We start from the raw sequence: 21,300 nt of genomic DNA, 5'->3' as shown, positions 1-21,300 counted from the left end.
AAAATAGACTTACAGCCCACAAGTTATGATTACTTTAAGAATGAAATGTACCCCAGTGTCCACAAATATGTCTATTGTTTTTTTTAAGTCATTGAAGTCACAAAAACACATTCTTTCACAAACCTGTCAGCAGCAACAGTAATAGATATGTTTCCCCTCCATATCACAGTCAGGGATTTGGTGTTAATACTGACCAGGCATGAAGACAGGCATGTAGCTGTAGATGATCATATGCCCAAGTAAAACAGGGAGTTCTCCTTCCAATCTAGAGCAGTCTCCTCACCCAGAGACCCTTAGACATTTGCCCACAGAGGCTGCCTTTGAAACACCCCATAAGAAGATTACAAGCCTGCCACACGAGGGGGCCCGGAGGAAGTGCACTCTGCAGTAACAAAGAAATTGGTGTAAAAATCTCTGAATGAGTACAAGCAGCATAGAAGGTAGCAATGGATGAATCCAGTCTGCAGTAAAGTATGTAGTCGGGGAATCCAGGAAAGTCTGCAAACTCGCCCCTGAGGAAAAGATAGTAGACCTTTATCACTAACTTGTGGTGAAGCACTGCCGTCAGGGTCCTGCCTGAATAGTGCATGGTCACACTATTTGGGGGGAGAGGTCCTCTTTGAATTAGTCTCCAAATGAAAGCAATGACAAGCAAGCCAGCAAGGAAAATATAGCCTACCTGAACCTCTCCCTGAAGAAAACATGGCTGCCAACACCATCCCGACTACTCCCAATGAAAGTACAGCCAGGAATACCCTTCACACAGTCCCTGAATAAATACTGGATTCAAGAGCGCTCATGAGGGCAGAAAAATGTTTTCCCCTGCTTACTTGACCCCTTCAACTCCTACCTCGTACATACTGACTACACAAACAAGGCACTGTTCATGTATCACAGTGAAAGACGCTCTAATAACCCACCCTGTAAACAATGCCTAGTGGCCCACCTAGGTCCCAACCAAGACCACACACCTCTTTGTAATCAGTACCAAGGGCCAACATTGTCTCCAATACACTTCATCCACAGACATCAAGATTTCCTCTCTCAACCTTTGAAGTGTCACGCACATACTGCAGAACCCACTTTAACTTAGACCCAAGTCATCTACTCATATCAATATCACTCTATTTGACTTCAGCAATATCCCTCCTCAAGGTCAAATGTCAGCCAGTTTCCTCCCCTCAGTCTGGTAACAGGAACTGCCATGGTAGAACCTACCAATATGGACCAATGCAGCGAGCACCTGTCCACAATGGGCAATGAGAGACCATACTAAGGGCCAGCCCATTGTTGTTGACGTGCATTTCAGTTTCACTGGCACCCAAGCAAAGACCTCACCAATATTGGATGCAGTAATTCTGAATTATTGTTGTCCCAGTAGACTGTGTGACCACACTGGAAAGACATACAGAACTCCACATCACCCTGTGGTGCTGCTGCACATGGAAGCTCCACATGGAAGGAGTCTGTATAAGTAACCGCAGCATAGGTGTTGTGCATGTAGAGGCAGGCTACATCGTGGAAGTTGTGCCACGAGTTGAACGTTACCCTCAGCTGCACCTTTTTCCCAAACCCAACATTACAATCCTAGACAGTACCACTCAGGGAGCATTTACAGATCGGGCACTGCTCCAAACAGACCTGATCAGGCTGCAGTTGGTTGAGAAAAGCTAGGTAGTCTGAAGCGGGCTGCTGGAAGTCCAGTGAATATGGTTTGGTAGTAGGTGTCAGGAGTGAGTCAGTGCAAGCTGCAGGTCACACAGATCCTCTTCCATCTTTGAGAATATGCTTTCAGTGGTCAGAGAGTGGACCCTTCATATCGGTGAAGACCACCCGCTTCTTCTGGTGGCTATGCCCCCAGCCCTCTGTGATTGAACTGGGGTGCAGACAGGGATGCGAGGGCTTCACCCTCTAAGTACTCATATGTATCCAGCAGCTGGTGAAAGAGTCCCCAAGGAATTTCCACATGGCGAAGTCTACTGGCATGACTGGAACCAGGGCGGGATCACACTGAACATCCTGTGCCTGCCACCTCTCTCGCCCCACTCTGCCGTACTCTGAGGCATATATGTTTCAAAACACATCTGTGAACCAAACTCTGAAAAACCGTTTTGGGAACTTTGAATACATTACATTACAATAGGCGTTGGCTTTGAAAAGAAATACATACATATTGGCTACATATTATGTTTTTTTTGTTTTTGTGAAACATACTGCAATGCTTCTGAACATCAGCCAAAACATATCAAGAAACCAAACATAAGCACTTTGCAGAATGCAGAACACATAGAAACAGGAAGAAATGAGGAGAAATAAAGATATTTTTCCTCGTTACGCCTGGGCATAGCATTTTGACTCATTCCTGGGTCTACCATTAATGGTAAATCTGGGAATGCTCCAAACTCCAAGGGTTGATGTGTGGGAACACCCACGCTCCACCCTTGGAATGCCTCCCTGATGTAGAGAAACGCAAGACAGCGATTTGCGCTGCCTTGCGTTAGTCAAGATATATCAAGCCATGCAGGGCAACACAAAGTGGCCTTGCATGGCTCAACAAATCCTACTTAGGTTTTACGTATCCCTTGTGCCTCCCAGTGTCGCTCCAGGGGTAGAAAGTGTAAGACAAATGCTGCAATACAATTTAATCTAATACAATAATTTGTGATCAAATGTATTTGTTCCATCTCCAATTGCCTCATTTAGCTTCTTTTTATTATTGCTTGATCTCTAATGAACAAGCTATTCTGCCAAATGTAGTTTGCTTTCATTATTTCATTTTTTATTGAGGGCTAGGGGGCTTCACTCTTTTGTCTATAACATTTGGCTACATATGAGGTCTTTTTAGCCGATGGTGTTACCAGTGGTGTCTGGTTACATTTCAAAGTGGGTATGACCTTTATGTAGAGAGTGAAGCAAGCAAGCTTAATGGGCAAAGGTGGTTCTGGGGGTCCTCCTCCTGAGAAACAAATTGAAAAAAGATTGGCAAATGATGCATTTTTAGAGGAAATGAATTTAGTAAGAAAGCAAGGTTTGAAAGCAGTGGTAACGTATAGTTTAGAAAAATTAAACATATTCAAAACAGCCCCATATCTTACTGCATTAATATGTCAGTTGCTGTAATGTGTAAATTGTGCAGTACAACAACTTCAAGCCTGTTAAACTGTGTTTTGTAAAGCTTGAAGGGGTAATGGATCCAGATATTATGCTCTTCTGTGTACTAATGAGGATAGTTATGAGATCACTTGTCCTTGGCAATGGAAAACTCCTTCCCTATTAATATAGTAGTTGAGAGGTGTACCAGCACAAGTAAGAATATGCAGAATCATGAGGAAAAATCCTTGTATTGAATCCAGTATTTATTTGAAAGGAGACTCATTAGCTTTCGGAGTTCTTGAAAACAAAATGAGACAGGAACGAATTGGTTGTGACATAGCCAACACGTTTTTCGCTCCCTATTGGCCTATAAGCCTGGGGCTTCCTCCGGGCTTTGCATTGGTGTTCAAATGCATACTTAGGAATTGCAGTTCCTATAGTGGTCCAAATGAAAAAGACTGGACATTCACCTAGAAGATTCCAGGAGAGATTCTAGGCTATCAGTCAGTTCGCACGGGCAGCGGTTTGGAGAAACTCTTCACCCTTATTGGGCTCATAATCCCAAGGGGTAATCGTAAGGGAGCAGAGTAAGATAGATGAAGGTTGCTTGGATTCAAGGTACCCCAATAGTGGTACTTATATGTTCTTTTCCAGGAACACCAACCACTCTGAGTGCGTACGCTTTAACAACGAAGAAGAACGTTCTCTTTCTTTTGGGCCCACAAAGGATCTAAACATTTAACCTTGCAATGGTTTCTGATCCTAGATCCAATCATAAATCATTTTGGAAAACACCTTTTTTTGCGCTAACCCATATTGCCCTTGACCCATTGACACTGGGAACGTATTGGAGCAAGCCTTCTTTTAAAGGTTTCTCACTCATCAGGTAGTAGAGTGTGAAAGTTGAGGAAAATAAATGTGGGGGGTGGCGTAGATGTGTTAATACTTGTAATTATATATCGTATAAAAACACATGTTTAGCAGGAGAATTCACTTGCCAAAAGGTTTTTATGAGACTATTATCCTGCAAAAATGTTGTTTTGTTCGAATTATAATACGTGGAAAAAGTTTTATGAAGTCTTAAACTCTGCACGCTTGACAAAGTCAAATTAAAATTTTGCCAATAACTCAAAGCATCTGAGAAAAAATGTAATATCTCCTACCCTACACGAAACCCACACAAAAAATGCCAACAGCAGTTGCTGCAATCTTCTTTATACACCAGATCTTAATTTCAGAAAAAAATATAATGAAATGTTGATAGCCAACCGCTCAAAATGTGTTTTTTGACAACTTGATATGACTGATAGGTTTGACTGGCTGCTTTCATGAAAGATAAAAGGGAAAAGGAAAGATTAAATTAGCCACTTTTATTTCATCAAGTAACCATGGGTGAAGGTGTAATTATGTAGTTATTTTCACATCTAAAAAAACTGCGTTCTTCCTGGTTGTATGTAGGGATTTACTACACTCCTTATCTATGTCAAAAGTCAAAAAAAACTCTTTATTCGTTTTTTTTAATATGTGAAAAAACCATAAAAGTACATTTGAAGATTGACATTTAAAATACATATTTACAAATTATATTTCTAATAAAATACAGATGATAATTTATTGAGAGTTTTGACTTTATATGATATACAAAAAGATGGTCACTTTAAAATCAGTCTAAAACATGATAATAATATAAAAATTGCAAAACAATATGGGAGAGAAAGGGTATTTCACCAGTGAAGGTGGGGTCAGGACTCCTGATCCCCTTGTTTTAAAGTTAATCAACAAAATAAGGAGTAAACCCTTGTAGTAGAACCCAACCTCTGTATGGGGAGGGCAGCGAGGTGCGTTAATCACAACCCGTGGTGGGACAGCCTTTGTCCTTAGAAGACCCCTCACTCACCAACCTGGTTGGTGACATGCTTCATCATCGGGGTCCCACCTGAACAGCCGAGTGCCATCCAGGTGTGCTGCGACACCTGACTACAGTGGAGCTGGTTGTTTCTTTTTATATGTACAAGAGAGGTAATCGTGTGTTTAAAAAGTATCTATGCCCGCTCGTAGAGTTTATTCTGGAGCGTCTTGGACACTGGTAAAATTGTGGGACACCTATTGCCCGATTAGGTGGGCTGTTGGTGTTTAAATAAGTTGTGTTATGTTAATTAAAAAGAGGTCTACATGTTTCAACCTATGTGTAAAGTATCAGGTTTTCGTCAGGACCAATGTTGTGCTGACGGGATGGTCTGCGCTTGCTAAGGCGCACCCTATCCACGTCAGCAATAGTGATAGAATCACAAACTGTGATTCTCATTCAAAATTATGTTCTTCTCCTGAATTCTTGGAAAAAAACTGGGAGCGCTGTGATTAACGGCTCCATGGGCGTCCCCGAACCTGCAATCAAGACCCTCACAACGATTTGTGGAGGAATGTAGAGCGGCAGTTGCGCCTAAGCTGGTTCAAACGGGCTCCCGTTTGAACCAGCATAGGCGCAACTGCTGCTCTACATTCCTCAAATCGTTGTGAGGGTCTTGATTGCAGGTTCGGGGACGCCCATGGAGCCGTTAATCACAGCGCTCCCAGTTTTTTTCCAAGAATTCGGGAGAAGAACATAATTTTGAATGAGAATCACAGTTTGTGATTCTATCACTATTGCTGACGTGGATAGGGTGCGCCTTAGCGAGCGCAGACCATCCCATCAGCACAACATTGGTCCTGACGAAAACCTGATACTTTACACATAGGTTGAAACATGTAGACCTCTTTTTAATTAACATAACACAACTTATTTAAACACCAACAGCCCACCTAATCGGGCAATAGGTGTCCCACAATTTTACCAGTGTCCAAGACGCTCCAGAATAAATTTTACGAGCGGGCAGTATTGGATACATTTACACGAGTACCTCTCTTGTACATATAAAAAGAAACAACCAGCTCCACTGTAGTCAGGTGTCGCAGCACACCTGGACGGCACTCAGCTGTTCAGGTGGGACCCAGATGATGAAGCATGTCACCAACCAGGTTGGTGAGTGAGGGGTCTTCTAAGGACAAAGGCTGTCCCACCACGGGTTGTGATTAACGCACCTCGCTGCCCTCCCCATACCGAGGTTGGGTTCTACTACAAGGGTTTACTCCTTAATAATATAAAAATACCATTTTTGACAAACCTATTCTAAATTTGGCCTATGTCTGACAACAAATTTCAGAAATTTGGTTATATCTTTTGCAATGCACTCCTCTTCCAAAAATTGGAGAGAAAGAAAAGTGTGATGGCATCTACGGAAACCCACAACCTTTAAAATTGGGGTCAGCCAACGTCTTCTTGGTTCGTTATAGAATTTACAGAATAGGATTGTATGGATTGGAGATTGAAAAGAATCATTATCACAAGGGCAAGTTGGTAAAATCGCTGCCCAATCAGTTGTTTTAGGAAAGGTGACTAAGCGATAAAACGTACCCAACCTAAAGCGTATTAATAAAAATCTTTCATACCTCGACAGATTAAACAATAGGTAGGGTTGAATACTCATAGTCGTTTGAATGGTTAGCATGTGTTGGACTGATGTTTTACTAACCTTATTTGTCAGGCGCAATGGTTCTAAATGCGTCAAGCATAATTTTTTTAAAGATTTCCTAGAGTATTCCAAGATTGATGTGGGAGAGTGATAATAATCAGCCATTCCTAGATTGTAAAAGAAGCTTTTAATATAGGCTATCCACCCAATCTTGCAAGCATTATCTAACGAAAGACAATCCTGTATAAACCCTTGACAGAAGATGGTCTTGTCAGACGTCCAAATACGATGCCATAAAAGAAGTGGTTGAATTTTGGGTATGTCTATCAGGTATGAGAGATCCAATTCCAAAAGGCATGCGTAAGTCGAAGTACCTTGTGGTACAGCTAGAAGAAACCTTAGGAAGCTATTTTCAACCTTTTGTAGGCCAGCCAGTTTTCCGTATCCCCACTCTCCATCCCCGTAAAGTGCAATGGGTATGCATTTTGTCTTATATATATGTAAAAGCTCTGTGTGAGGCTTTTTGTCCTAGTCTTCGGGAGAAGTTAGCTAATGCAGCAGTTGCCCTCGTAAAGAGCAGTTTTCTGGATTCAATGGCCTGCTTCCAAGAGGATTTGTTATCCATTAAGACTCCTAGGTACGAATAAGTGTTTGTGGTCTCTAGTTTTATGTTGTCTATAAAAACAGCCTTAGTTTTCTTTATTCTAGGGCCTGCTGACATGACAAAAGTCTTCTTTATGTTAACGTGCAAGTCCAGATCAGCCATAAACTTGTTATAACTTGATAAGGCGCGTTGTAATTCAAGAGGAGTATGTGCAAGAACTACAGCTTCGTCGGCATATAGTAGGGCCAGTATCGGATGTTTATTACTGGTTGGCAAGTCCTGGGACCCTTTGATCATTTCCTGCTCTAAACCATTAGTATAAAGGGTGAAAAGAAAGGGGGCCAGGACACAACCCTGCCTGACCCCCCTCTGTACCCTGAATGGCGACTTGAGTTCCCCCCCGACTCCATACCTGACTCTTGCTGTAGCGTCAGAGTAAAGTTTGCGCAAGAAGTTAACTAGAACCTGCTCAACCCCCGTGTCTAGTAGGATAGACCAGAGTTTAGATTGACTTACGCAGTCAAAGGCTGCAGATAAGTCGACATACGCCATGTGCAATGCTCCCCCCTTAGCGTTGACATTTTTTCCCATCAAAAGGGACAAGTTAAGGGATTGTTCTATGGTACCGAGTCCTTCCCGAAACCCAAATTGGATGTCTGATATAATCTTGTTATCGTCCGCCCAATGCTGGAATCGCTCGAGGATAACTCGACCCGCCACTTTCCCCAGGGAATCCAGCAGGGAAATGGGGCGATAACAAGAAGGAGACTGACAATCCTCTTTTTTTAAAATGGGAACGAGAATAGATTCCGACCATGAATCTACAAGTCCTACAGCACATGTAGATTGGAGAACTCTTGTCAAAATTGGGGTCCACAACTCCATATTGTGTTTAAAAAGGTCAACTGGGACCCCATCAGGTCCTGGTGCCTTTCCATTTCTACTCGCCAACAAGGCCTGCCGGACTTCGCAAAGCGTTATGTCTAGGGGTATGGGGAATATAATTTTTTCCAATTCACAATTGTTTTTTACCAGGTCGGTCTGTACTTCCTGTCCTTTCGATAAAATGCTAAATATCCGGGCAAAGTGGTCAACCCATATTTGCTCGTCTATTGCGATTTCAATTTTCGGGATGTCTTTGGTTTCTGTGAGGAAGGGTGATTTAACAACTGCCCAAAAAGCAGCACTATCATTTAAAATACAGCTTTTGTGGAGTTTGTCCCATAGTTCTCTTTTTAATTCGATTTTCCTAGATTTTATTACCAGGTTGTACTCCCTTCTAAGAGTGGCAATTTCCTGTACATCCCCGGAGGGTCTTTTTTAGTTTGGAATAAGCTTTTGTGCATCTGCTATTAAAACATCCACCTTTACTCTTCGGTTTATTGGGTTTTAATTTTGTGGAGAGGACTTCTTTTATTGTTTTAGTGATGATCGCAAAATTGATCATAACTTCTTTATTGGGTGTAGCGTGGTCAAGACATTTATTTATGGCTGTTAGGGAGTTTTTAACTACACTTGTGGTAATCGTCGATGGATTCACTCTATCCCACTTGAGCGGAGTACCCATTATGTTTATCCAGAATCAGGGTGTTTTGCCCAAGAGTCCTCAGGGTATTACGCTTACTTGGTTTTTGCAAGAATGATAGAGTCATACTGATGGGAAAGTGATCACTAGTAGCATTATCATGAGGCTTCAATTGCATAACTCGCGATCCTGCCCTGCATGAAATGAAAATAAAATCAATTATGCTAAACTTTCCTCTACCGTTAAAGGTGGGAGTAAGTGGAACTGATGGATTTGTCATTTCATTTTCTAATCCTAGTTCTAATTTGAATCTTGAGGATATACTCCACATCTATGTATCTTGAGTATATAAAAATATATATGTAGACAAACTAAAAAAAAAAGAAAAGAAATTTGTCAGTTGTAGTTTTATGGACTAACTATAACTTGTGCCCTATTATGCACTGCTTATTACCTCCCATATTGCATCATTTATGACATGTTAAATGACATAACTGATGACATCACCGATGACATTATGAAGGTATTGTGACAACGTCTTATATGGTTTGGGGACTTGAAATAATTCAACAAGCTTCACCTGTGCCCAGTCAATTTTCTATCACAAAGCAAGTGATAATGGAAGCAACCTTTGACTACATGCTAAATGCATAGCATATTTGTCAAGTTACACACAGACAGTGGATGTTACCCTCTTTTTACTGGTTTTCACCCACCAAGTAAACAACATGTCTCCATAAATTTTAACTTTAATGTGTTCATCCCCTTTTAACCACATCGCTGCTTGATAGTTTCCCCTGCTGTGCTGGACAGCAATGAAAACGGGTGTGGTAATGACGAGCTCAGCTCGTCATGAGCTCCTGAGAGGTATATGCCATGACGAGCTGAGCTCGTCGTGAGCATGGAAGGGGTTAAATATTGAACACACACACAAAAAAAGTTTGTACTCTAGCCACCTTAACAGGATTACCCTCTTAAAGAGACTAGGGGAAATGATGTGACGTAATGGCCAGAGCTGTCGACTTAGGAACTGTGGAACTATGTTCGAGTCTCAGAGTAGGCTCAACATCCTGTGATTCTGGGCACATCACTTAAACTCTCCGTGCCTACTGAAAATGAATGTGTTCTTGTGTAACGTAACTGGAGCTCATGTAAAGCACTCCAATTCCTTTGGGTCGAATTTGCGCTAAATAAAACTGCAAAAAAAACCTTCACATTACCCCCAGTTTTAGGTCAAGAGGTATGATGGGTATGCATTTGCCACTGATGGCCATCCACAGTTCAGTAAAATACCCTACACACATTCTTGAGATGAGCACCATGGAATTCAGCCTTAGAGCAATGTTTACAATCCCAGTGTGAATTAAACCACCTCTAAGTGGGTCACGCTACAGTCTGCATTATTCAACCAACTATAATACCACAAAATATTCAGTAAAGTTCGGGAGAAAAATATCCACATCATATACACATCTTTGTTGCATAGAATTTCTCTATACCCCTGTATTACATCTATTTGACATGGGTACGTGACCAGACATCCACTGGTGGATAATCTATTATGAACAAAAGCTATGGGTTTTCTCACCGATTGTTTACAGCAGGCTTGGGCTTTAAGTACAGTCTACGTTGAAACATACCTCTGCAACCCATATCAAGACTACTTAGCTTTTACCTTGTTTAAAATGGAATACTACTTGCGTCCGAAAGTTTATTTGGTTGTAAATGGTGCATCATATAACTTTCTACATGCAGAACCACACTTGCCTCTTGCCACTTGCCCCCAGGGCTTACGTTATTTCCAATAAATATATGCCCACACATGTAACTCTATGAAGTAAATCACTACATGCCCTTTACAAACAACTTTCTTCTTTTGAATGATGCAAGAGTTTATGGAGTAATGTGAATAGCAGAATCATGAGCAGCGCGCCCTGCATCGCATTTTGCGATGCAGGGCACGCTACGAAATTCGTTTTATTAATTAAATTGTTTACTTACCTCCAATTATCCATATTCCGGTTTTTAGCATCCCCCACCCTGCCCCTCCCCCGCCCCGCCTTTCGCCCCACCGCAACTCCCTCCACGGGCCGCGGCTGATCATGAGTAATGTAATTTACGATGTCATCAGTGATGTCATTATTGATGTCATTTAGCATGGCATGAGTGATGCAATATGTGAGGTAATAAGCAATGCATGATGTGTTTGCAAGATGTAGTTAGTTCACTAACATAACTGGTGAATTTCAGTAGTTTTCATTTTTTAAATGCAAGTTCTTATCTCATTCAAAACCTACACCATAATGTCACTTTAACCTGTGTTTTTTTTCCAGTGAATTTCTGTTTTTTTAATTATGTTCAAAATTGAGCATACGCCTAACCTGCCTAGCAGCAGGTGCCCAACACACTACAGGTGTCCAACCTCCAGTCAGGCCCTGCGTCCACCCCCACAGGCATCCATCCTTCCTTGCACATAGTGTTTGGCTGTGCACAGGTGGGGGTTTCTAAGAGTGTTAAACATATATACTAAGGTATTATAAAAGTTAAATTAGTATACTCTGTGTTCTACTAATGGGTCATTCCATTTTTGAACATACATTATGTGAGTGGTTGTGTGACTGTGTGTATCCTTATTGGCATTTGTAAAGCGCACAGCTACATCTGTAGAGGTGTCTCGGCACTAGCGACCAGTCCAAAATGGAAAGAGGAGAAGTGAACAAATGACTTGCCCAACAGATCCGTATCAAACAATAAAGTTTTGAGATTGCTTGAAAAAACTGATTCAGAGGGGGTGCAGTGGTGATTGAGTGGCACAGAGTTTCACAATTTAGAAGGGAAGTAAGTAAAGGAATGACCATCTCACTTAGCTTTACAGATGAAGGAAATATGTAGAAGTTTCAAACTGTTGGATCTCAAGGCTCTGGACTGGAAATAAGGCCTTTCTCCTCTTAAGATATAGAAGGCCCTTCTGATTGTAGGCTCTGAAGACTAGAGAAAGAGCTTTATGCTGGATTCTCTTGATCAAATGAAGTCAGTGAAGATATCGTAAATGAGAAGAGATGGAAAAAAGAGAGGGAATCTTCAGAAGGAGGCAAGCAGCAGCATTCTGGATGAATTGAAGCCGTTGCAGAAAGAAGGTTGGAAGGCCCAAATAGAGACAGTTGACGTAGTCCAATTTAGCTGCGACCAAGGCGTGGACAACCGTTTTTGTGAATCCTTCGGAATGAGGTGGAGCATTCTTCTAAGAGATTTCAGGATGGCAAAACAAGAAGCAGAGAGTGATCTGACTTGGTGTTCAAAAATAAGCTGCAAATCAAATTTTACCCGTAGGATTCTGGCTAACAGAGTAGGGGACGTGGGAGCTCCCATCTCAAGAGGCCACCACAAGCTAGCATCCAGGGCAAGCTTAGCTCCAAAGAAAAGAACCTCGGTTTTATCTGAGTTAATTTTCAGATAACCTTCTTCCATCCAGGCTACCACATCTTTCAGACAGCTTAAATAAACTAAGAGATGAAGGCATATGTTCCTAAAAAGCAAGAAACAGCTGGGTGTCATCAGCATAACAGAGCACCCACTAAGTTTCCACCAGGTTGTCAAGAGGCTCCAGATAGATATTAAAAAGAGTCGGGCTAAATGCTGAGCCCCGGGAGATGCCACATACCAGTGGTTTGGGAGAAGAGATAAAAGGGGGAAGAAAAACAGCTCGGGAGCGATCCGATAGAAAGGACTTCAGCCAAGTCAAAGCTTGGACTCTGACACCAATTCTTTAAATTCTATCATGAAAGGTAGCATGGGAAACAGTGTCAAAGGCAGAAGTCAAATCCAACAGCATGAGCAAAACAGGTGAGCCTTGATCAAATTGTTCCTTGATAAATTCAGATACCTCTAACAGAGTGGACTCAGTGCTAAAACCAATTGTGAATCATGCAGAAAAGAATTTGATGCGAGGAAATAAAACAACTGTTTATTGACACTTTTTCTAAATGTTTAGCTACTATGAGAAGGAGAGGAATGGGTGGAAAGTTGCTAAGAACCTTAGGCTCTTCTGATGGCAGAGCATGTTTCCAGTAAAGTGGAACCTACCTAGTTCCAGAGATTTATTCATCAGCATGTTTATAATAGGTTTGTACATCTTTTTTGATCTAAAACCGATCGAAATAAAGATTGAAACTGAATAGGTTTCACCCCCTCAGTCACTAGCTTTAAGAAGGCAAGAGGGCAGGGGTCTAAATGATGATTCTGATTTACGCCCATCTAGTTCCATCGCTGAATCAGCCAAGGAAATTGGGTCAATCCTCATAAGCAAAGGGCCTGGGGGAAGAGAGACCGTAATGGTCATGACAGAAGAAGTTGAGACAGAAAATTGATTTAAAGGGTTTTGGACATTCTCATTACACAAAATTGGAGAGATCTTGACAAAGATCTATTGTGGGAGTAGGAGCTGTTTCTGAGGCAGCGGGAGAAAGAAGTATTTTTACCATGTGGGAGTGGGTGTCTAAGTGGCTGTATGAGTGTCTGAGTGGCTGTGTGGGTAGATAAGTGGGTGTGTGAGTAGCTATATGGGTGAAAAAGTGGGCGTGTGAGTAGCTGTATGGCGAGTGACTGTTTAAGTAGCAGCATTGGTGAGTGAGTGGCTGTATGAGTGGCTGTATGCGTGAGTGTGTGGCTGTATGGGTGAGTGTGTGGCTGTGTGAGTGGCTCTATTGGTGAGTGAATGGGAATATTAGTGGTTGTATGGGCAAGTGAGTAGCTGTTTGAGTGGGTGTTTGATTAACTGAGTGGGAGTGGCTGTATTGGAGAGTGAATGAATGAGTGGATGTATGGGAGAGTGAGTAAATGTGTGAGTGCTTTTATGGATGTGTGAACGTATAAGTAAGTGGTTGTATGGGTGTGTGAGTGACTACTGAGAGGTTGTGTGGGTGAGTGACTGGATGTGTGAGTAGCTTTATTGGTGAGTGAGTGCCTGTATGGGTGGCTATGTGAGTAGGTGTATGGGTAAGTAAGTGGCAGTGTATGTCAGTAAGTGGGATGTGAGTGGTTGCATGGGTGTATCAGTGGGTGTGTGAGAGGTTATGTGAGGTGTGAGTGGTAGTATAGATTATATGATCAGTGATGTCATTTGAGATGTCATCAATGATGTCATCGGTGATGTCACTGACTAGGGGGCCCATTATGATCGCGGACGAACTTTAGTCCATAGAGGAGGAGGGAACCTCCACATGGCCTGCGGAGTTCCCTCCTGTCCAATTAGGATGTGACCGCCACCCTGGCGGTCACATCCTCTATTTTTACCATTGCGGCAGGTGCGGCTTCAAGCTGCACCCTCCGTAATGGTAAAAATGCATACATTGCATTTGTATGCAAAAAGCGGCAGGCACCGTGCGGTGCCTGCCGATTTCTGCATACAAATGCAGGGGAGTACCATAGGTACCCCCCATGTGCACCCCCCAAACCCCCTTCACCCAGGGAGCCCACAACGGGCCCCCGCAGTCAAGTTCCACATGCTTTTCCACGGCGGAAAACCCGCCGCGGAAAAGCATTTTTTAAAGCCCATCCTAATATGGCTGGCTGTGTCTGAGAGACACCGACACCATATTAGAGCTTTTCCGCCGCGGTTGTAAGCCAACCGCGGCGGAAAAGCTGCGGATGGAAACCAGGACCCACCAGCCATCCTAATGTGGCGGTGGATCTTTGGTGGGTCCGCAGCGGTTTTTCCGCATCCTCCGGGCCGGCAGTGGCTTCCGCCGGCCCGGAGGATGCGGAAAAACCGCAATCGTAACAGGCCCCTATGTCATGAGTGATGTAATATGTGAGGTCATAAGCAGTGCAGTACTGGTGCATAAGTTATAGTTAGCTCAGGCGACTTTAACTGCGGAATTTCACTTGTTCCGAGTCTAACTATAACATCCCTGTAACCTTTGGCTTTTTCAGTGGATTTCTAAGGTTTTTTTAATTCTATTTCTTATCTATAAAGCCCCTGTAACCTTTGTTTTTTCAGTAAATTTCTATGGTTTTTCAAAATCTATTTTTGTCACTATAACGCCACTGTTACCTTTGTTTTTTCAGTGCATTTCTACGTTTTTTATATTGTAACCTGTAACCTTTGAGAGTGGATGTGTCAGTGGCTGCATAGGTACGTGAGTGGGTGTGTGAATAGCTTTATGGGTCTCTTACTGGATGTGTGAGTGTTTTGTGGGTGTGTGAGTGGTTGTATGGGTCTGTAAGTGGGTTTGTGAGTGAGGGTATGAGTTTGTACATGGCTGTATGAGTGGGTGTGTGAATGCTTGTGTGTATCAGTGAGTGGGTGTGTGAGTGTCTGAGTGGGTCTGTGAATTGGTGTGTAAATGTCTGAGTGGATCTGTGAGTGGGTGTTTGTGGATCTGAGTGGGTCTGTGAGTGTGTGTGTGTGTGTGTGGGTCTGTGAGTGGGTGTATGAGTGCCTAAATGGATCAGTGAGTGGGCGGATGAGTGTCTGAGTGGGTCTGTCAGTGGGTGCATGAATCTCTGAGTGAGTCTGTGAGTAGGTGCTCGAGTGTGTCGGTGGGTATGTGAGTAGGTGAATGCATGTATGAGTAGATCAGGGAGTAGGTGAGTGACCTTATGAGTGGGTATGTGAGTGTTTGCATGTTACACAAAAGGAGGGGGCTATCGGGTGCCTCCTTTGCTTGTTTTCTGCCTCTTTGCTGCACTCCCCTGCCTTCTACTCTGCCTCTTTCTGCTCATTCTGCCTGTTATTTTGCCTCTTTGTGCTTGTTTTTAGGTTTCGCATTAGGCAGCGCATGCGCTGCCTCTACGAGGCATTAAGTAATCTCTATGTGTTGGCAAACGGCCAATAGTTTATCCTGCTGCTTGCCATTTGCTGAATGTTGGCATAGCTCCTGTTAGCTGGATTTTTGGGGGCTGTTGATGTTAAACTGACTTCCGTGTAGTCCGGAAGCAGCGGCCACTAAATACAGTTTTCCTGACTACAGTTTTCGTCCGCCAGATCGCACTTTTTGTTTGTTTCGTACATCGCTGCCTAACGTACACATGGCAGTGGCGCATGTGCAAGGCTATCTCATCACGTCTAAACTCTCGGGGTCAGGATCAATAAAGCGCTGCCTTACTCTTGTTGTTTTTTGCACTGGTAATGGGTTTGGGTAATGGGTTTGGGAGTCCGTGCAGCTCGTTTTTACAATGCTTGTTTTAAATGGTTACTTTGTGCCCGTCAATACTTACACCCACAAATGCTCCGTTACATCAAACGTATATTTGCGGTGCGGCTGCGTTTCACGTGCGATGTTCCCCCATCACAACATAGACTGCCTGCATTCCATGCTTTCTAGAAAACAAAGGGGCATATTAGCAAGAGAGGCAATAAAATTATCGCAGTTTTAGCGGCAGAAGTGGCGATAATGGGCTTGATAATATGCTTCATGGAATTCCAATCGAAGCCCATGTTAAATTTGAAGGACATCTAACATGGGCTTCAATTGGAATTCCATAAAGCATATTATCAAGCCCATTATTGCCGTTTTAGCAGCAGTTTTCTAAAACGGCGATAATTTTATCGCCTGTCTTGATAATATACCCCAAAATGATCCACTTGTCTGAGCTCTGCACGAACCGGTGAAAGGCGACCAGCAGGTGTCATTTCTTTTTGTTACATGCTCGAACAGGCTAAGTGCAGGAACACCCAAGTTTGCGTGCCTGCCAGTCATCAGGCATGGTTTTCCAGCACAATCGGTTGTTTCTTTGATGAATGCATAGCTCTTTTTATTGTTTATTTTAATACTTGGAAGACATCGTATGATACATTGTTGGTGTTTTCCACGTCCACGTTAGATGCCAATTGTGTCATCGTACCTTGTATTTTTGAAATCTATAGAGTTTCACTCAAATACACCTACACTGTACCAGGTAAAGTAAAAATAAAAACTGATACATTGCATTGATGCAGATTCATTACACACTAGAAAACTTTCTGTACACATACACTTAAAAAAAAAATATATGAATATGTATATATATATTGCCGATTCGTAAACTCGAGCCACTTCGTAGAACAAGTGTGTTATCAGAAGGTGTGAAATACTGGAGCGTGCTTGAGCCTTCGGGGACAGTTGGACTGTGTATCGGGAACATTTTTCATACGAGGAGGAGTAGTTCTCTTCTCTGTTGGTGTTTTGCCTTTTAGCTTTCATGCAGCCGTAGGATTTCTGGCAAAAAATGGTTATGTTTTTGTTGTGTACGAAAAGTTAATGTTGACATTCGAATTATGATAATCACTATATGTCTCGCCAATGTCTAGCTCTGCAGGAACCGGTGAAAGGCGAGCAGCGGGTGGCTGGACTACGAAGCAGAGTGTGGTAACTTTATTTTAAAATGTTGGAGCCCGTAGCTGCTTCCGCCCAGGGCCGGCCTAAGGCATGTGCAAGCTGTGCACCTGCACAGGGCCGCCAAACCCCAGGGGCCGCCACGCCAATATATATCCTTAGATACATATTTGCGTGGCGGCCCCTGGCAGGGATTTGGCGGCCTCGGGCCCCCTACCTACACTCCCTGCTCAGGGCCTCCGTGAGCCGAGAGCCGCCCCTGTTCCGCCTTCCCACACTAATACAGCTCCTGCTCACCTTTCAACACAAACACAGGAACCAAAAACATCAAGGTACACCTGGATTTAACAGAGGCATACTGCCATTCCTTTTATCTTTTTCCTTTTTTTCACTCTCCGTTCTATTTTTGAAAATTATTTTAAATTAAATTTGCATACATGTGCGGCCGCGGTACTTCAATGTTATTAGAGGTACACATGTCACGAACGCGCAATGGTATAGGGCGCTATACTGACAGTTTCAATGTTGGCTTTCAATTACTACTGTGCCAGGGACCTGGTCGACTTTAGGCCTTGATTACACGCATCGTACATCCAGGATTGTTGATCGGCTTTTATCACAGAAATGCATGTTGCCCTTTAACACTGCATTGAGCTCAGGTTTTTATAATGTTATATGATATCCCATGCCCACAATCCTTAGGGGTATAAAACATAGGCACCGTACCAACCTGGGACTTTTAAGTAAATGTGTAAAAGGTTAAGAATGCTAGCTCTCGCAGTCTCTGTACACCGTGTTTCAAGAGTTTTGCAGTGAGTGTCCTGCTCGCCAATGCCGATCTTGACCTGATGCTGCAGTCCAAATTTTAATGCCACTTCTCCACGCAAGTTCAATTAATGTGTCTCCTAGCTCCGTCAGGGGTATTGAACTGTGTCCTTTAATTGTAGTTTGAAATTTTACACTGCCAATCTATTAAACACTGTGAATGTCAAGGTATACTTTGAACTGTCTGGTTCTCTTATCGTTTCAGTGCTTTTGTATTTAAGTGGCATTGTGGAAGAATTCAATTCACCACTTGCTTTCCGTTTGTATGAGCACTTCGCATATTGTATCCTAAGTGGTGACAAGACGCATTATGAAAACTTTGAAATTGTAACACATTAGTACTTATACCAATTTATGTTAATCAGTCCCACTGCAGATTTCATTTTTGTAATTCATACTAATTTGATAATCTAGGACATAAAACTTCAACCTAGTTTTTGCTCAAGTAGTTTTTCCTGACATAAGGCTGATAGAAAACCAAAATTTCTTCGTATTGCGTAGCATAGTTTGTTTTATATGGTCCCAAGGAGTTAGCAAACTTTGCAATTGAAATGACTTTATACGCACACAATAAGGCAGCAGTAAGTGTATAGTAAAATCAATTGCAGATACAGATACATTTATAACAGACAGCACGGTGATCAGCTGAAGGGAAAGGTACAAGAGCAACAGAAAGCCTGCACATAAAATCAAGGCAGTTCTTTAATTGTACATTACATTAGTGGTGATGACGTGAACTACTTCAGTCTGTAAGCAGGATTTTCTTTATTGTGTTTCTCCTACTGCAGGCACAAAATGCTTTCCTGCAACATTCAGCGCGCCACGCGCACTTTTCTTTTCTAAGCAGCCTGGGACAATGGCAGACGCTTCTTTGAATAGGTCTCGCACTTACAAGAGTTTGAACTATTAACATTATATATGTTGATGCCTTTTATTTATGTGTTAATTATCGAAACATATAAGTAAAGGGCATTGTCATCTACAATGCCAATAGCTTAAAATCTTGCAAATGGAAGACCTATTGCATTGCAAATGTTTGTTGACCTTTATTTTGTCTCTTTCTGCTCATTTCTGACCTTCATGTTGCTGCTTTCTTCTCGTTTCTGACCCTTATCTTACCTTTTCTTGCTAGTTTTCCTGCCTCTTCTCTTCTCTTTCTGCTCATTATTTTGTTTCTTTCTGCTCGTTTCTAACCTTCATTTTGCCTCTTTCTGCTTGTTTCTGACCCTTATCTTGCCTCTTTCTGCTTGTTTTTCTTCCTCTTCTCTGCTCTTTATGTTGGTTAATTTGCCTCTTTCTGCTCGTTTTTGACCAAGGTTATAAACTGTAGCTTTGAATGCTTAATGTACACAAACTGCACCCAGTACGATCTGTTTACAAATGTAAACAGCTCAAGACTGCAATGTATCAGATGTGAAAAATAGAGCACTTTTATCATGCCCCCCTGAAGAGGTGCTCACTCTCATAGAGGCATGCAGAACGTGACAGAGAGAGAGAGAGAGAGAGAGAGAGAATGATGTGGGGGTTGGTATGAACGTGTTTGCTTTGGAGACTGACAGCCCATACTACCAGCCCCCCCCTCCTCACCCCCCACCCCCCCAAAAAAAACCAATATGAGCTAATTTCAAAACACTGACTGGGATCCTGTGAGCCAAACGCAAACCCACAAACGCAACCTTCCGCTGTGCATGTTCATCTTTTTTCCTCCTCAATTTGTGCCTTTCACCATTAAATACATGGATTTCTCCTAGGAGGACGCGACCTGCAGTCATCCCGGCCTCGGTTGCTTCCGGCAACATCAGACATGAATACTGCCTATCACCCACCTCTGTCTGAAAAGCTCTATTCCTCCTGAGGCACAACATGTTCTCTGAAGGACAGCTAGGCCCAAATGGTCCTACAACGTGTGCGCGAAAGACTGAATTCGCTGGACCCAAGGCACTATAATCTTCTGAGTATCTTAATGAAAGGTGCGCATGTTCCATCCAATATGCACTATTTGTGCAGCTAGCGTCTCTACAGCAGTCAGCCACTTTTCAGCGCGAGCTGCCGAGCGACGTCACCCAAAGCCAGGAAGCTAATGTGCCAGCATGTTGAACAAACTACACTGTGTTCACAGAGCTTGCACACGAGTGGGTTCACTACACAGTCTGGGCCTGGACCCCTGGGGGCTGCTGTCTAAGCCCCTTGTCAGCTGATTGGATCTCTCCACCTCTCGCTACTCGTGGAAATCCCATTTCAGGGATAGGTCATAAAGTTAACTATTTTTGTACAAATATTTTTTGATGTCTATACATAAGAAATATATTACGCAATATTGCATGCTTTTAGTACATAGCTGTGAGCTCCAGGTTTTTACACTACAGTTTTGCATGTTTCTGCTCTGGGTGTTTTCAGCTACAGGTAGACACCTGCACCATTAACATCAGTGCATACTCACACACTGCAGATTTGCACGAACCTTCACTGCAGTGCTGTACACGCTGCACTGCTGGTCTGCACTTTAAAAAAAAATGTATTTGTTCTTTTGCAGTTTTATGTAGTGCGGACTTGAGCCGAATGTATCTGAGCACTTTGCATGTACACTATTTACATTCCTTAAGGCACAGGGACATTCTTATTTGCACAAAATCACAGTATATTCAGCCAATGCCGAGACTTGAACCTGGTCCCCAGTTCACGGCAGCTCTAGCCGCACTCACTAACATTCTGCGCTGGAGTTCTGGATGTGCCACATGTCCATTTGAAACATTTCTGCAACCCCAGCTCTGGACATTAATACGCTGCAGCTCTGCATGCCACTGTACTTCAGCATGACATGTCCTGCACTACAGGTACATATTTACTTCAATGCAACTGCACACTTAGAAATCTGCAGCATCTTCTGATGCTGCTATGGATCTGCATGGTCTACACTACATCGAAGCAAATTTTACCCTGCAGCCCTGTGAATTCTGCACTGCATAGTCGCACATTTCTGTATGGCAGTGCTGCATCACAGCTGTACTGGTTCCCAACACCCCGGCCCTCCCTGTTTTGCAATGCTTGCTGCGCACACACACACATACTCTATACGTAAACAAATAAACACACACACACACTAGACAATACATGCATATTAGACACCAGTTCCTAACACACAGCACTTTAACTGCACATTGTACATGGCCACACACAAAGTAGCACACACAGGCACGCTAACTATGAACACAACTGCATCTCATTCACAGATCACAATCACTGCTCTAAAAAAAACTCCTGCACACACCCTGCATATATGCTCACACAGCCTGCATATTCCTTTCCCTTTACGCACAGCTGCATACTGCACACACACACACACACAGGCACACATCACTCAAGCGTTCCATATACAGACACACACTGCTGCACACACACTTGCACCTCCTCTGCCCCCAGAAACTTCCA

The 21,300-nt window shown here is 42.9% G+C and overlaps 1 protein-coding gene and 1 pseudogene across 2 annotated transcripts in view; both read right to left on the bottom strand.

Annotated features, from left to right (window-relative positions):
• STPG4 (sperm-tail PG-rich repeat containing 4) overlaps positions 1 to 21,300 on the bottom strand; it is a 349,889-nt gene that overhangs the window by 84,940 nt on the left and 243,649 nt on the right. The window lies entirely within an intron of this gene.
• LOC144761888 (protein phosphatase 1 regulatory subunit 3C-like) lies at positions 1,215 to 1,986 on the bottom strand (annotated as a pseudogene).

This window comes from Lissotriton helveticus, chromosome 6 (assembly GCF_964261635.1).
Source record: "Lissotriton helveticus chromosome 6, aLisHel1.1, whole genome shotgun sequence".
NCBI classification, from domain to species: Eukaryota; Metazoa; Chordata; class Amphibia; order Caudata; family Salamandridae; genus Lissotriton; species Lissotriton helveticus.
Note: the sequence above shows the minus strand (reverse complement) of the source record. Positions and strands in the feature narration are given on the sequence as shown.